Source organism: Protopterus annectens, chromosome 2.part0 (assembly GCF_019279795.1).
Source record: "Protopterus annectens isolate FY-2018-M chromosome 2.part0, PAN1.0, whole genome shotgun sequence".
Taxonomy (NCBI): domain Eukaryota; kingdom Metazoa; phylum Chordata; order Ceratodontiformes; family Protopteridae; genus Protopterus; species Protopterus annectens.
The window spans coordinates 1495617752-1495636843 of record NC_056728.1 but is presented as its reverse complement, the minus strand read 5'-3'; positions in this window follow the sequence as shown (position 1 = coordinate 1495636843).

Sequence of the window (19092 nt, the reverse complement as noted above, 5' to 3'; positions counted from 1 at the left end):
CATATCTCTAGAACCATAAAATATACTAAAGAAGAATGAATTGCAAATTATTTAGTAAAGACTATGTTTATAGTGGTAGTATTCTATAGGTTCTAGGTCTTAAAATTTATTTTATAAGTCATAGTAACCACAGTAACTATTAAGTTTGTAATATTTTGCAAACAACTCACAATATCTCAGCAAAAACTCAGGTTACAAATATACTGTAAGCTGCATTTTGTTCCTCCAGCTGACAGCTTTCCTGTGAGGCTAAGTAGTTTGCTTCGTGCTGCTTAGTTATTGAGATATTTAGAAAAAATCATGAATTTTCTGACAGTATAAATAAATTTTATATGAACAAAAATGAATATTTCTTTAACTGCACTAGCCAAAGTTCAAATATCAATACAGTTGTGTATGGCATTATTTTAGCTTTAAGATGAAATCCTTTACATACTCTGCATGTGACATGGTTTTGAAATTATTAATGCAAATATGAACAAGTAATATTTGATGCTTAGATGCATCAGTGAGATGCAACTGCAGAAACACCTGGAGGCATCACTCGGCTGTAATGAGGTATGTGATTTACTTGGTCATGGGACTGAATTTTTATGTAAAAGCAGCATCTGTGTTTGTAAATATATCTTAGATGTATACAGCTGCATAACCTGCTTAACATATAGTGGATTATGTTACTATATGTTAATCAGTGGATTATGTTACCTAATACTTCAAAAGGCATACTGTCATAAACAAATACTAATGATATGTGATAATTCATAATAATTATATATAACAAACATATTGTGCCTGTCATACCTATGAATGTCAATTCTAAATTAAATATCATTATTATGTGTAATATGAAGAAAAAGGACGCTGACAGCTGTTAATATCCAAAAAAGGCCTTTACTCAGTGCAGAACACAAGCGCTTTCACTAATAAGCTTCTTCAGGTGTATACTAAGCACTAAAACACACACACCTTTTATATCAGCTGACAAGACATATGTTCACAATCATGAGATGCTCTAATTATCTTAAAGATACAAGCAATGTATAAAATATCTATACATATAAAATTTACTCTAACACACATAAAAATATGTCAATACAAATAAAATATGCTCAAATATGTAAAAAAAATATATATGCAAATGCATTGAATACATATAAAATACATTCAAAAAGCAAAAACTGAATTCACAGACATTATCTCCTTAAGGGCCTCCTCTTCAGTCTGGGTTTAAGGGAATGCACTCATTAAGCCCATGCCCCTCAGTACTTCTCAGCTTAGTGATCCAAATAGCTTCCAAATTCTCAGTTCTGTTGCAAATATCACCTTGTCTAAGACTTTCTTGCAACAAGCAGATTACCCTAAAGCTAAACACATGTGAATCATCTGTGGTGGCTACATGTTTAGAAAGGGCATTAGTCTGACTCCCTTTCCTGATGTTATAAACATATTCCCTGATGCGTTCTCTAAGGTGTCTATCTGTTTTGCCAACATAGAATTTAGCACATACCCTACAGCTAGCAAGATAGACCACATGTCTGCTATCACAGGTGGCAGAAACACGAAAAGAGTATTCCTTACTTTGATCCGGATGAAAAAAAGAAAAACCTGTATCTATGTAACTGCACCAGTTGCATACCACACACTGAAAAGTACCAGTGCATTCTCCATGTATTCTATTCTCCTTTGGATAACATAGCCTCCTCTTAATAGACTTATCATTCCTATAACTAAACCTGGGTATGGTATCCACTAGACATGCTATGGTGTTGTCTGTTAATAGCACTTGCCAATGTTTATTAATAATTTCAGTGTATCTGCCAATGTCACTTGTATATTTCAAAGACATTCTTAATTTTGTTTGCTTCATATTATCCCTAGGTTTCTGCGTTGAAGCTCTCTTGTTAGAGAAATATGGTTTAGCTTCCACACCTCGCTTCTGAGTAACTATGGGTACATGATCGGACAGGGTCCTCTCATCATACCCTCTTTCTTTCAAAAACCCAACAACTCTGTCCATCTCATTATTAAAATCTACCTCTCTAACATTTAATCTAGAGGCCCTCATAGCCTGGTTAGTAACTACATTCTTAAAAATATGGGGCGGATGTGCACTGCTCCTATGGAGAAGGTGATTCACATGACAATCCTTCCTATGTAGTTTGGTGTAAATAGACCCTTTTTCATCTCTCACAACAACTACATCTAAAAAATCTAATTCTTGGTATGACATTCTATGTGTAAAACGTAAAAACTCTGTAGATCCATTAATAAAAGTTAAAAATTTGCTTAGACTATCAACATCCCCCTCCCAGAGGATGAAGACATCATCCACAAATCTACGATAGAACCCTATATGATCTTTGAAAGGACCTGCAAAAACATATTCTTCTTCCCAAGTAACAATAACAGCATTGGCGTAGCTATTGGCACAAGAAGTGCCCATAGCCACGCCAATGCATTGTCTGAACATCTGATGCCCAAAAAGAAAGACATTATGATCTAACACTAACTTCAACAATTCAATCAGCAAACTAACTAACTCTTCATTATATGATGCATGTTTATTCAAAAATTGCCATACTAAGTTAACTCCTGACTCATTCGGTATCACAGTGAATAGTGAGACTACATCAAGTGAGACAAAAAGTGCTGTACATTCACTCTCCTTAGACGTGAACTCCTATAAGTCACTGAGGAAGTGCTCCGTATCCCTAAGTACATGCTGTATGTCATTTAACAATGGTCTGAGGTGTTTCTCAACATAAATAGAAATAGGCTCGGTGCACCAACCTCTCCCTGACTCAATAGGTCTCATAGGGGGATCTGAACTAGACTTGTGCACCTTGGGTAGGCCTTGTAAAATGGGTATCAGAGGTTTGTTCATCAAAAAATAGTCAAACAATTTCTTGTCAATTCTATTATACTCAAAAAGAAGTTTGACCATACCAGCCACAATCTCTATGTGTTTATTGACTTGTGTAATGTTCAACTCCTCATAAAATGTTCCATCTGCCATCTACTGAAATTATTAATAAACATTGGCAAGTGCTATTAACAGACGACACCATAGCATGTCTAGTGGATACCATACCCAGGTTTAGTTATAGGAATGATAAGTCTATTAAGAGGAGGCTATGTTATCCAAAGGAGAATAGAATACATGGAGAATGCACTGGTACTTTTCAGTGTGGAGTATGCAACTGGTGCAGTTACATAGATACAGGTTTTTCTTTTTTTCATCCGGATCAAAGTAAGGAATACTCTTTTCGTGTTTCTGCCACCTGTGATAGCAGACATGTGGTCTATCTTGCTAGCTGTAGGGTATGTGCTAAATTCTATGTTGGCAAAACAGATAGACACCTTAGAGAACGCATCAGGGAACATGTTTATAACATCAGGAAAGGGAGTCAGACTAATGCCCTTTCTAAACATGTAGCCACCACAGATGATTCACATGTGTTTAGCTTTAGGGTAATCTGCTTGTTGCAAGAAAGTCTTAGACAAGGTGATATTTGCAACAGAACTGAGAATTTGGAAGCTATTTGGATCACTAAGCTGAGAAGTACTGAGGGGCATGGGCTTAATGAGTGCATTCCCTTAAACCCAGACTGAAGAGGAGGCCCTTAAGGAGATAATGTGTGTGAATTCAGTTTTTGCTTTTTGAATGTATTTTATATGTATTCAATGCATTTGCATATATATTTTTTACATATTTGAGCATATTTTATTTGTATTGACATATTTTTATGTGTGTTAGAGTAAATTTTATATGTATAGATATTTTATACATTGCTTGTATCTTTAAGATAATTAGAGCATCTCAGGATTGTGAACATATGTCTTGTCAGCTGATATAAAAGGTGTGTGTGTTTTAGTGCTTAGTATACACCTGAAGAAGCTTATTAGTGAAAGCGCTTGTGTTCTGCACTGAGTAAAGGCCTTTTTTGGATATTAACAGCTGTCAGCGTCCTTTTTCTTTACACTACAGAGACTATTTTTTTGGACGGTTTATGTGTTTTTGCCTGTAGTTGTGTTTCTCTTGTTCTGAATTTCTCTTTATACTGGCACTTTCGCATAGATGGCTGAAGAGATTATTGAACTAGATTTGCCTAATTCTGTGACTAACTCTCGCTCAAATTATGTGAAACTGCAGCAATATCTATTGAATATACCAGGGGGAGTTAATCCTCTGGTGAATTGTAAGGACAAGATACCACAAGTAAGAGATGAGAATTTTGATGTAATTGCCTTGAAGACCAGACTATTTAGTCTTGAGAAAGAACTTTATAGACTTAAAAGGAGTCAGTATCAGAAGTATCATCTTGAAGTATGTCTAACAGATCAAATAATACCTCGAGGTTTGCGTGCATTAAAAATGCCATCCTTCCATAACGGAGATGAATTACTCTTAATGGAGATGCAGAAGTTGAACCTACAAAGTAGTTTTGGTTATCTGCGCTTACTCATCTCAGCAGCAGAGAGAGAAATGGCGAGTATAGCTAATACTATTAATAACATATATAATGAAGTAATTAAACAGTATCCTGTTGACATTGTAGACTGTTATATAGATGATATGTTGAACTCTCTCATGTTATATGAGAGTAAGTTACAAAAAACAAAAATAGAGAAAATTGTGAGAGATAGAACTGATTTCCGGACCGGGAACATCTTTACTTGTCCCAGAGAGGAGCGTATGCCAGTAGGATACTTTTCGCAGGGCACCAGGACTCACGAGGAAGTGGTAACGTCGGTTACCACAAGGGCAGAAGTGCCGCTGACGTCAGGACAACAAGATGGAGGTATGGCGGTATCAAAATCTGTTACTCCAGCCGTTTCCACTCCATTTGAACAGGCGACTAAAAGGAAGACTTTTACTACTACTGCGCAAGTTCATCGTGAAAGACTAGAGTCTAGTGACACTTGTTTTACAGGCGCATGTGATTTTTTATAGAAACACAGCCTGGAGTTTCCGTTACCGATGAGAAAGAACTCCAATGCACCAGTGTGAGAACAGTCGAGGGGCAGGAGTTTAACACGAGGCAAACGGAAGTGGGACAATGCTTCCAAGAATCAGTTAAGTATCAAGAGGGCTTTTTCAAATGTAAAGAGGGATTGATATTTAATTTATCCAGTGTTACATTGGCCAAGTATCAAATGTCAGTTCTTCAGAAGGGTTTATCCTTCATACCGACGAGTAAATCATGTTATGCTGATGTCATTTTAGACATTAAAACGTTTACCAGGAATCTAACTTTGAAATCAATGTTTTTTGCAAATGGTAATGATGTAGGTTATAACATGTTTGTGAGACCTAGCACTTATATTCCTAATTTGAATCCTATTATTAATGCATTTGAGAAACTTTACATCAGGGATGTGTATGATGCATGTATGAAAGCAAATACTTATGTTAATAGAAGGAGTCATTTTAACTTAGATAAGAATGAAACAAAAGCACTGAGAGAAATAGAGAATGATGCACGTATTATAATTAGACCAGTGGATAAAGGAGGCCTTATTGTCGTTATGGACAGGGGTTGGTACGAAACGAAAATGTTAGCGAGCTTGGCAGATGGAACATTTTATGAGGAGTTGAACATTACACAAGTCAATAAACACATAGAGATTGTGGCTGGTATGGTCAAACTTCTTTTTGAGTATAATAGAATTGACAAGAAATTGTTTGACTATTTTTTGATGAACAAACCTCTGATACCCATTTTACAAGGCCTACCCAAGGTGCACAAGTCTAGTTCAGATCCCCCTATGAGACCTATTGTGTCAGGGAGAGGTTGGTGCACCGAGCCTATTTCTATTTATGTTGAGAAACACCTCAGACCATTGTTAAATGACATACAGCATGTACTTAGGGATACGGAGCACTTCCTCAGTGACTTATAGGAGTTCACGTCTAAGGAGAGTGAATGTACAGCACTTTTTGTCTCACTTGATGTAGTCTCACTATTCACTGTGATACCGAATGAGTCAGGAGTTAACTTAGTATGGCAATTTTTGAATAAACATGCATCATATAATGAAGAGTTAGTTAGTTTGCTGATTGAATTGTTGAAGTTAGTGTTAGATCATAATGTCTTTCTTTTTGGGCATCAGATGTTCAGACAATGCAATGGCATGGCTATGGGCACTTCTTGTGCCAATAGCTACGCCAATGCGGTTATGGTTACTTGGGAAGAAGAATATGTTTTTGCAGGTCCTTTCAAAGAACATATAGGGTTCTATCGTAGATTTGTGGAAGACGTCTTCATCCTCTGGGAGGGGGATGTTGATAGTCTAAGCAGATTTTTAACTTTTATTAATGGATCTACAGAGTTTTTATGTTTTGCACATAGAATGTCATACCAAGAATTAGATTTTTTAGATGTAGTTGTTGTGAGAGATGAAAAAGGGTCTATTTACACCAAACTACATAGGGAGGATTGTCATGTGAATCACCTTCTCCATAGGAGCAGTGCACATCTGCCCCATATTTTTAAGAATGTAGTTACTAACAAGGCTATGAGGGCCTCTAGATTAAATGTTAGAGAGGTAGATTTTAATAATGAGATGAACAGAGTCGTTGGGTTTTTGAAAGAAAGAGGGTATGATGAGAGGACACTGTCCGAGCATGTACCCATAGTTACTCAGAAGCAAGGTGTGGAAGCTAAACCATATTTCTCTAACAAGAGAGCTTCAACGCAGAAACCCAGGGATGATATGAAGCAAACAAAATTAAGAATGTCTTTGAAATATATAAGTGACATTGGCAGATACACTGAAATTATTAATAAACACTGGCAAGTGCTATTAACAGACAACACCATAGCATGTCTAGTGGATACCATACCCAGGTTTAGTTATAGGAATGATAAGTCTATTAAGAGGAGGCTATGTTATCCAAAGGAGAATAGAATACATGGAGAATGCACTGGTACTTTTCAGTGTGGAGTATGCAACTGGTGCAGTTACATAGATACAGGTTTTTCTTTTTTTCATCCGGATCAAAGTAAGGAATACTCTTTTCGTGTTTCTGCCACCTGTGATAGCAGACATGTGGTCTATCTTGCTAGCTGTAGGGTATGTGCTAAATTCTATGTTGGCAAAACAGATAGACACCTTAGAGAACGCATCAGGGAACATGTTTATAACATCAGGAAAGGGAGTCAGACTAATGCCCTTTCTAAACATGTAGCCACCACAGATGATTCACATGTGTTTAGCTTTAGGGTAATCTGCTTGTTGCAAGAAAGTCTTAGACAAGGTGATATTTGCAACAGAACTGAGAATTTGGAAGCTATTTGGATCACTAAGCTGAGAAGTACTGAGGGGCATGGGCTTAATGAGTGCATTCCCTTAAACCCAGACTGAAGAGGAGGCCCTTAAGGAGATAATGTGTGTGAATTCAGTTTTTGCTTTTTGAATGTATTTTATATGTATTCTATGCATTTGCATATATATTTTTACATATTTGAGCATATTTTATTTGTATTGACATATTTTTATGTGTGTTAGAGTAAATTTTATATGTATAGATATTTTATACATTGCTTGTATCTTTAAGATAATTAGAGCATCTCAGGATTGTGAACATATGTCTTGTCAGCTGATATAAAAGGTGTGTGTGTTTTAGTGCTTAGTATACACCTGAAGAAGCTTATTAGTGAAAGCGCTTGTGTTCTGCACTGAGTAAAGGCCTTTTTTGGATATTAACAGCTGTCAGCGTCCTTTTTCTTCACACTACAGAGACTATTTTTTGGACGTTTTATGTGTTTTTGCCAGTAGTTGTGTTTCTCTTATTATGTGTAATATAATTTACACAATTTACATTGGGCCTCTATAGCAAGTAGTAAGTATACATTTCTACCAATAAACATAGCTATGGTACTCATTTGCATTTATAGTTACATGTTATGGCAGATGGCATTCTGACCCACTCCGTAAAAGCATCTGTAAAATGGAATTGAAACCTGCTCACTGCACTGACATCTCATGCCACAGACAAAGTTATCTAATAGTTGAATTTCTTAATTGATTACTTTCCGGACTGCTGATGGCCACACACTGGCACCAGCCTCCTTTCTGCTGCAGAAGGCAGGCCAAATTAAAATTTCACTTCTGTCCTTTATCCATTAACCATGTTTGCACACTGCTGAGCAAAGAACAAACGTAAAAGACATTTTAAAAACCAAAACAAACAAAATGCATGTTGTATTTTACAGTAACACATTTAATAGCTATATGTAGCAAGGAACACAGTTGTTATAGCATGAGCATGACATTCATTCTTTTCACAGCTGCTTACATCATCATAAATAGCATTTAGGTTATACATAATAATCTCATGTAATGGCAATTGTTCTGAAAGGGGACACATAGTAAATGACTGGAGCTCATACATTTCGCAGTACATCAAATTACTCATAACATCAACGTTTACAATATATTGCATTACGAATACTTGTGAGATAAGTTCTCCAGCATATGTGACACATATGTCCACATTATTCATGTTACTGCTTTTGTTTTATCAGACTCTACAAAATGTCATATGTTACAACATCCATAGCACATAGTGTTACTAATATTGAGAAAAGATCAATTTACAATAATACCTTTGTAACATCAATTCACAGGAACTATAGGTAAAATTTGTATCATGTATCCCAAAATGTATCCTGTTCACAACAATGTTTATTTATTTATTTATTTAAAATTTGTTGACTGGATAAGTCCATCTAGGACAGAGCCTATTTTCAGCAGTGACCCGGGGAGAAATGTTCTTTGGAATGTGTGAGGAAAATGGAGTACCCAGAGGAAACTCACTTGAATACAGGGAGGACATGCAGACTCTGCACAGAAGGCACTCCAGCTCAGAATTGAACTGGAGAACCTCTTGTTGTGATGTGACAATGTTAACCACTGTACCACTGCATTATCAATATGTATTTTGAATCCAGTTATAAAAAAAATCTATAAGCTGGATATGAGCCTTCTATTGTGTGGCCTCTTTTTTAAGCAGACTTCCCATACACCTTGTGCCACAGAGATAGCTGACAGGTGGAATTTATTGAGTGAATACTACCCAGAGTACTGATTGTTCTGCACTAACACCAGGTTCATTTGGCTAAAGAATGTGGCCCACAATAAAATGTTCATTTTTTTCCTTAGGAAGTGAACTCTTGTCCACTGGAAAGGACCACTAACAGTCAAAGCATGTGCAATGCCAAATGGCACACAAACAATGATGAAAGAAACAAAATAAATAACAGAAACATTATGAAACAAGTAGTTAAACTGAACATTTCTGATGTTAACTCAACTATGTATTGCCTCATGAACACAAACAGCACCCCCTCTGAATGTGAACCCCATCACACAATGGCATTCACAGCATACACTTTAGATTATTATTAGAATTTACCACAGATATTTACATATACTGTAAAGGACAAAAAGTAGATTACATATACGCAAGATGTGACATAGTATCAATTGATAATTCAGGTGTGACAGAACCAAGTTTTGAAAGTTGAGCTTAGTAACTTGCACTTACATGTATGTATGACTGAGATATTAGTAGCAATTAAGCTAATCTTACCTCACACAACAATGTGCATCTCTTTTCTTATCATTTTATGAGCATTGTTACCTTATCTATGTTTTTAACAAGACTGGTCTATGATTTGCATTGCTTTTGATATTTGTTTCAATGAGTACTGTACCTCCTTACAATTGCAGACACATTTTACTCAGTGGCACAAAGTGTGGTCATAAGCAATTTATGCAATTGTTAGAAATCCTCCTGTCCTAAGTCAGTCAATGTACTCACAGAATTTTTTAAAGTCTGTTTTCCCTGACACACCATTGATAAGTATACATCAAAGAGTACTGGAAGTGAAACCCTGGCTGTTCTTGCAGTCAGACTAATCATTCACACTTGAAAGCCTTTTGCATGTAACATTTCTTAATGCTCTTCCTTGCATTGCTTTGAAATGTACATGCAATAATGTAGATCCTTGTAACATGTTTACCTGTCCTGTACTTAGTGCAAATTGTGGAATTTAGGAATGCTAATGAGGTCCCACATCATTTGCATATTCACAGTTCTCAGGGGCTGAAGCTACACTATATAATGGTGCTTGCCTAGGTAAAGAATTTGTATCATAGTATGGGAGACTATTTGGATTCAGAGAACTTGAAAATGACATTTGCTTTTAAAACCTGTTTCTAGTTTAACAGGAGATTTGCTAAAAAAGGTATGTTATTTGTTATAAACTGATGTATTTTAACATTACTGATACATTGCATTTCACAGTACACCTATTGGTTTATGTCCACATTTTTCCTCATTAGCTGTTTGCATAGCCATGTATATTGCTTATTTATTGACCAATAAAGTATTTCTAAAGAATGTTACCTAAGATTTCATGAAATATTTTGTCTGAGAAGCTGACCAGTTAGTACAAAGAAGTGTTGCATTACTTATTAACATTGCCAGGGGGGTTGCATTATTAGCCCCCAAAATTGTGTTAAGACTGTAATGTATACCTAACGTCCCTCCACAGAAGTGGATATCGCACAAAAAATGTAACTATTTTTCCATAGAAAGGTATACATTGTTTTTGTTAATGCTACAGAGTACTACAGAGTTACAAAAATGCTTTTCCGCATCACATACATTCAGCATTGTTTTTCATTTACTTTCTTTGTTTTCTACAGGGGGGGTTGTATTAAGTTGTGTGTACCCATATGAAGCCTTATCTTTTAATTTATTTTGTGCATAATGGATGGATGCATTCATAAATATTTGTTTTGTTAACAATCATTAACAATCATGTTTGGTTTACTTATTTTTTTTTTTCGTTTTATTCTTTCTTCTCATAAAGGACTATGGCAGCCAAGACATCTGTACTATGTAAACTGTCATACACTGATGCTAAGAATGAAGTGATCATTCAGGCATTATGTTGTAGTGGGTGATTCCTCTTGCAGAGAGGCAGAGGTGATAAGTCTTCCTGTGACTATATTTGGGAGCAAGTCGTCAATGATGTAAATGTGGCAGGAGATCATGGAAGCACACATTCAAAAATAAGATGTAGGGCAAGTGATATCATCACACAGCCCATATGCAGAGTAGATGCAATTGCCAGAAAATATACAGCTATGGGAGGGTGGTCCTACTACTGAACCACCACTGACTAAAACAAAAGAGTTCCTATCCATTATCAGAGATCCAGACAGCTCATTACAGTGTTCTCACAGAATCATTAATCTTACAGCTGCCATGGGATACAACCCAAGTGTGTCTGCTGCAGAACTTCCAGGTATACAATATAATTAAATAATTGTCATTGTATATATATATATATATATATATATATATATATATATATATATATATATATATATATATATATATATATATGGTTTCACTTTATAATCTCGAAATACTAAAATAACAAATTTTAGTATACCAAGATTATAAAGCTGAAAGTGCAGTTACTTCAATATTGAAGTCCGAAGAAGCATCCTTCGGGGCATGAAAGCACTTACTTTTAGATTAAAGCATTGTATATGCTGTGAAACCTGCTCCAGTCATGGTGCTTTCTCTCTTATTTTGTTTACTTCACTTGGGTTCTTTTTGGGAGAAGCTCTACACACTAGTTGTTGTGTGTTTTTGGATGGTTTGTGGATTTAGCTGGGGATTCAGGTAAGTGGTGTTTTTGTAAGGATATTGAGTAGAGATTTTAGTGTGTGTGAGTGTGTGTAGTGCTGGGTTTTATGTGTTTGTGTGTTCAGTGTGACCTCAGAGTTAGTATATATAAGTAGCAGGGGTGTGGGGGGCTGCAGCCCCTCACATGGGGCTGCAGGGGGGCTTGCCCCCCTGCTTATAGGTAGTGTAGGTGTGTTTGTTTATGTTGTGTTTGCGTGTGTTTATTGTTTTGTTTGTTGTAGTATAGTTAGGTAGGTGTATGTGTGCTTCTTTGTGTGGTGGTTTGTGTATGTGTATGATCGCGATTTTGAATTTCACGATTGTGGGTTGTCGTTTTTTTTTATAATTTTCGGCTTTATAGTCTCGAGATACTAAAATTTGGTATTTTAGTATTTTGAGATTATAAAGTGAAACTATATATATATACATATATATATATATATATATATATATATATATATATATATATATATATATATATATATATATATATATATATATATATATATATATATATATATATATATATATATATATATATATATATATATATCAACTCCAAAGACAAGAGTGCATGCAGCCTACTAGGAGCACGGTCCATGCTAAGACAGCAAATCCAAATACAAGAGTGCATGCAGCCTACTAGGTGCATGGACCATGCTAAGACAGCAAATCTAAATGTAAATCCAGCACTCAAAAGCTTCAGTGGAAAAGCAACAAAAGCCAACCAAATAGCGAAAGAAGCCTTTATCTTCTGTAAATACCAAGTTCAAATGAACAGTGGTGTAAGGAGCATCAAAAACACAGACCGGTTTCACCCCCTGGCGTCCTCAGTGTAGGACATTCCCCATCACACTAAACTCTACTTAAATATCAGTGGCTTAAAGCTGCAGTACCATATTAAATTATATTCACAGAAAACAAACATTTTATGTCAGGACTAAATGCATAAATACAAAAGAAATACAATATATATATATATATATATATATATATATATATATATATATATATTTCTAAACATATTATAATGAACATATTGTTCACAAATACTGTATTTCCATATCACCAGTGTTCATTAAGCCCTGGCTTATAAAAAGCCCCTAAGTTAGCAATTAATAATCTTATCTAACAAAATGTGCTTTCTACTCTCACTCATGGCCCTACCTAAAACTGCATCTATCCCTAAAAAAACAAAAATGTGCAGACTGATGAACCAAAACATGCTTAAATAATGCACTCCTTTGTCTTTTACAATTAATATCACTAAGATGTACAGCTATTCTAGTTTTAAAATATCTAGATGTTTGGCCTTTATAAAACGCACCGCACTGACATATGGCCATATAGACCATCCAATTAGTACTACATGTTATTAAAGTTCAAATTTCATACACCTTGGGGGTATTAATAAATGTAAAGGACTTGGTGAGAGAAACCCTTTTGCAGTATATACAGTGACCACAGCTATAGCTGCCTTTAGGTGAACTATCTTTCACCTTAACCTTTCCTAGATTAATATTCTTATACCATGCTAACATTTCACCAATATTTTTCCCTCTACAGTAGTTAAAAGACTAGTGGTCATCCAAAATCTGGCCAAAAAAACATAATCTTTTAAGATGTCCCAATATTTGTTCACTATATATTTTAAATTTAAATGCATTAGTACTGAAAGTTGTAGTCAGTGTAATGCCAGAATCATGGGGGTGCAGGGGGGCTTGCCCCCCTGCTTATAGGTAGTGTAGGTGTGTTTGTTTATGTTGTGTTTGTGTGTATGCATTGCTTTGTTTGTTGTAGTATAGTTAGGTAGGTGTATGTGTGCTTGTTTGTGTGGCGGTTTGTGTATGTGTGTGATCGCGATTTTGAATTTCGCGGTTGTGGGTTGTTTTTTTTTTATTTTTGGCTTTATAGTCTCGAGATACTAAAATGTGGTATTTTAGTATTTTGAGATTATAAAGTGAAACTATATATATATATATATATATATATATATATATATATATATATATATATACTTATGTGTGTGTGCATGTGTGTGCGTGGCTGCTCACAACCCCATCACCCAGTGAATCAAGCACATATATTTAAGTTCTGTAATCCATTCGCTACATCCAATAGCTGAATCTTGGATCCCTGCATCCTCAGATCACCTTTAATAACATTGAAACCACTCTCTATTTGCATCCCCACTATCCAGTGAATCAAGCACAGACATTTAAGTTTTGTAATCCAATCCCTACATTTAATAGCTGAATCTTGCATCCCTGCAGCCTCAGACCACCTTTAATAACATTACATGTTTCACACTTTTATTTCTCCTGGAACAATATTACTTATTTAAAAAGTCTGATAGATGTGTTGGCCCTTATGCATCACCACTACTAGTTATTTGCATACTCTTCACTCAAACGTTTTGCTTTCTCCTCTATCTTACTACAACCTAAGTAGCCTGCATATTCAAGTTATTTAGTCTTTCTAGCTCTCTAGCATTAAAATTATATCCTGCTAGCCCATTCCTAGTCTATGCTTACTCTTCTCCACCCTGCACTCTATTACTATCATCTCACTGCTTCCTTAGTTAAGGTCTTCTCCCCCTCCAGCTTTTAGAAGTTACTCCAAACTAAAGTACATTACTATTTGCTTACTCCTTTTTCAGTATTTGTACTTTGGCTAGTGCTAGCCTAACTTGTTCACCTCTGTTATTGTAAAAACTTAGAACAATATCAGTCAGTACCTTGAATTACCTGTTTTTCCTAATTGTTTTTTTTTTTGTGCACAACTAGGGCTCTCCTCACTCCTACACTCATAATAATAACCTTCTACCTTCAAAGCATTACAGCTTACTCCTAGTACTATTGCATTTACCTTAACTGTCTTTACTTTTTATTTTTCCCACTGCTATCTAAAATGCTCCTCTCACACTTTTCACACTATACTTCTCACACTCTTTAATATCCACCATGTCACGTAGTACCTCCATCGCTACTTGTACCACTAATATTGCATTACTTCTAGTTCTCTCATTATCACTCCTTCTCCTATCAAACCTAACATCACTGCATACCACACAGCTACCTCCTAAAGCTTTGTCTAAAACATCTAGATAAGCTCCTATTCTCCCCAGCTACTCACAGATATCCCCAAGTGTATTCACACACAAAATACTATTACTTGCTAAACTAAGAATCCTTCACCAGAACACCAACTCCCCCTACCAACAGTATAATATAGTAATCCTAAACTCTAGAAGAAAACCTTTATCTAAACTCCTACCACACAAATTCTCCACTCTGTCTCAATGTGAAGATATTCATCCCAAACCAGTCCCCTCACCCTCCATACTCAACAACTCTAACTCCCATAAATATCTAAACATAATGACTCTCAATCTTCAAAGCATTAGAAACAAAATTCCTGAATTCCATGCATAGATAGCCCATAATGAACACAACATAATTGCTGCAACAGAAACCTGGCTAAAACCTTACATAAAAGACTCATAATCCCTCCCACCAGGTTATTCCTGTATAGACCCCACAAAAAGGGTGAGGTGTCACACTCCTTTTCCCAAATTCTTTTACCATTAACCCCTACTCTAGTCACTCCACAATAGTCTACTGTTGCAATCATAGTTACACTCCTAAAAATGAACAATTGTAAAAATCTTTGCATAATACCCCTTTATATTCCCCAGGTAACAATGGCCCAATACTAGAAGAAATCCTTCCTTGGACTTCAAATAACATTAACAATGAAACAATTATTCTTGTTGACATAAACTTAAACTGGCCAATCCAACATAACCTCCCCCTATCAAATATTAATCTCTTCAATTCTACACAACTTATCAATGGCATAACTAGACACAGCAACAATAAAGACTGTGGCTCCATACTCGAGTGGAGTCTTGTCTCTGATCCTAATAATATCTCTTCAGCAGGCACCCTACCCTGTAATTTTAGTGACCACTTACCTGCCTATATTATATGTAAGATGTCTCCTATACTCACTCACCACCAACACAAACTTGATAGAAACCTAATCAAATTCAACCCCACTAAATTTTGTGAAACTCTTACTAGCATTAAGTGGAACAGATTAAAATTTCTTCCACTTGACGAAACAGTTGACTTCTTTAACTCAACATTCCTCTCCATTCTAAACAGACTGTCCTCCCCCCATGGCAAAAGAGAGTAAAATCATGCCATTTGGCTTTCTAAAAACACAAAGCAGCTCATTAATACCAGGGATAAAACATGGAAAAAATGGCAAGAAAACAAAAAAACAATCAGACCTGTTACAATATAGGCAACTTCGTAACCAAACAAAATGCCTAATTATTAATGACAAAAAACAATCAGACCTGTTACAGTATAGACAACTTTGTAACCAAACAAAATTCCTAATTATTAATGACAAGAAAAACTACTACCTTGGCCTCCAAAACAATTAAAAACAAAACCCCCATAAAATCTGGCACTCTATTTCTTCAATTATCAGCCCTGGCAACAAGAATAACTCCTATCCCAATCCAGAAAAAAAAAACTTCAGTTGAGACAGCAGCCCTCTTCAAAACATATTTCATTGAAACTATAGCCAGTCTTATAAAGACATTTCCCCAAATTGCCACTAGTAGCACCCCACCCCCTTCTGAAGAATCCACAGAAAATTCTTCTACACCAGCTTTAAAATCTCCCCTATATCCACCTCTACTACAACAAGATATCTCTTCAAGCTCAAGCCAGGGACTAATGCCCCTGATAACCTTCCTCCTGAATATCTTCAGATTGCAGACAAGGCTATTTCGTAAGCAGTCAGCATACTTCTTAACCGGTCTATCCAAGAGTCCTATGTGCCCACCCTTTGGGGAAAAAAAGCATACATTCTCCTACTACATAAAGAGGGCAACCACACTGACATTTCCAATTTCTGCTGAATAGCCATACTCTACTAAAAATCTAAAATCCTTAAAAATTGTCTATACTCCCAACTATTAAACTACCTACTCCAAAACTGACTTTTGTCACCTACCCAACATGGTTTCTGTCCTGGCCATAGTACTATAATAGCATTACATCCTTCATGGAAATAGTAAATCAAGTTCAAAACTCTGGTAAACTTATATCCACACTCTTCCTTGACCTTTTCAAGGCATTCAATACAGTTTCCCATTCTCTACTTCTCACTAAACTTACTAAGCTTGGTGCTACCCCCACCATTATATTCATTCGCTAGCTACCTTACAAATAGACAATAATCCACCAAATGGTACAACACCTGCTCACCTTTTCTAAATACATCTAGAGGTGTACCCCAAGGCTCAGTACGAGGGCCTCTTCTTTTCAGTATATTCATTAATAACTTCCACTCTTCTTTTACCAGTGGATCATTAAGACAATATGCAGACAACTCAACAAATATTTGCACTGCCAACTCTACAGCTGAACTTAAATCACTTACCCAAGATGCCTTTTCATCCACTGAAACCTGTATGGCTAATAACGATCTTGCCCTTAACCCCAATAAAACTAAGCTTTTACTGTTCACTCCCCAAAAACAACCCTCTTAAACAAGTATGAATTCACCATTTACTCTCAAAATAATACTATCATAGAAGTAGTCTCCCACTTTTAGGGATCACCATAGATGAAAACTTAACTTTTGATTGGCTCATCCACAGTAATTTCAAAAAGACCTACAAAAACTGGGCACCCTCTACAGGCATAAACATTAGCTAAACTATTCTTCTAAACAAACCCTTTTTTCAAAATTTCTCCTACCTTCCTTCCTCTATGGTGATCACCTCATTAACAACATTCCGTCCTCTCTGAGAACAAAAACTGAGACTTGTTGCAATAAAATTGCCATGTTTGCAGCCAACATAAAATACTCCTCCCATCACTGCTACTCTCTTCACTCATAGAACTGTTTTGAACTTCCACATTACCTCACCTACAACTAACTACAGCACACACAATCATATATAATCCCTCAAGCTGCACAGCCCTCTCCCCAGTACTTTCTCTGTACCAACCCAACAGACCTCTCAGATCCAAAAAACAATTTCTCTTACAGGTAGAAAATCAAACTTTTCAGCTGGTCAAATGCTTTACTCCTACACTATAGCCAAACTCAGGAACTCAATCCCATCATCTATCAGAATAATTAACAACGCTTCCTCCCTTTAAAAGGTTTCTATGCTACTATCTCTCCCAATGCTCCTACACCTCCTCTCAACCCTCTGTAACCTGAACTCCTCTACAAAGCTATTAACCTATACTTAACCTAATCCACCCAGATGTACACTATAAAAGAAGCAAGATTTACATCCACCTAAATAACTATACCTCCCTAGCTTTTCCACTCTACTGTAATACTCCCTCTTATTCCTCTATCACACTCACTGTTGCACATTAATATATTATCCTATAAATGCCTCTTGTTACTCTATCTTTCACTAATATGCTAAACTAACTATAGGAATCTTATTTCATGAATGCAAATATTACTACTCTCGCACTCATACCAAAACATAATCCATCAACCAGTTGGCATCCAATGAAATATTATGTTAACTATAACTGCAAATGTTTTCTTTTTCTTGTGCCTGACTGTACATACATTGTATTCCTGACTGCATGTACATGCATTGTAATTTCCTGTACTTTCCAAATTTTTGTAATACTTTATTGCAGTTCTCTGTAATTTCTAAGAAAATGTTTGTAATACTTTTTGTTGTATGTATATTGTATGTACTTATGTTGGAGCTTTTCTCCCCAGGCCTCAACTGAAAATGGATTCACTTCAGCCCAGTGGACTTTCCTGATAAACAAATGCAAATAAATAAAATATATCTATTTATATAAATGTGCGTGTGTGTTTGTATGTTTTTATATACACACATATATATATATATATATATATATATATATATATGGATCTAGGGCATTTGCTCGACTGAGCAAACGTCCGAATCCATAAAACCTGAACACTCTTTAACGAAAGCGTTTTTATCGAAAAAGCGCTTTTGTTAAAGCGTGTGAAAAAAAAAAAACATTTCATTTACATTTTAGATGGTGGCTTCACCCCCATGCACCCTCCATGTGGAGGGATGTACCCCCCACCCCCCTACTTTAATATTCTCCTTACGAGACCACACTACAGTGGCGAAAAGTGAAATTTCACATACCCGCACCATAGTACAGCCTCGGCAACAGTCATACTTATGAAAAAGTGCTGCTACAGTGAATAGCACTTTTGCGTAAGTATGCCCGGCCGTTTGGATTTCGGTCGTTTGCTCAGTCAAGCAACATCCTAGATCCATATATATATATATATATATATATATATATATGTGTGTATGTGTGTGTGTGTGT